Source organism: Arachis duranensis, chromosome 6 (genome assembly GCF_000817695.3).
Source record: "Arachis duranensis cultivar V14167 chromosome 6, aradu.V14167.gnm2.J7QH, whole genome shotgun sequence".
Taxonomy (NCBI): Eukaryota; Viridiplantae; Streptophyta; class Magnoliopsida; order Fabales; family Fabaceae; genus Arachis; species Arachis duranensis.
Window position 1 is genome coordinate 98,531,090 of NC_029777.3, and position 250 is coordinate 98,531,339.

Below are 250 nucleotides of genomic sequence, written 5' to 3' on the forward strand. Positions count from 1 at the left end.
GAGTTGGGGTTTCCAAATTCCACTATATTAAGAGTAAAGGTACATCCAGTAGACAAAATAAAATTTTATTCAGTATACAAAGGTCAATATTATTCTCACAACAACATGTCTCATTATTTTCATATATATATATATTTCATATGCCTGTATAGAACCCCATATATATACACACACAAACCCTCCTTCATCTTAACAAGTACCATAAAATACGAGAAACCCTAAAATAAGAGGGATATGAAAATTCATATAA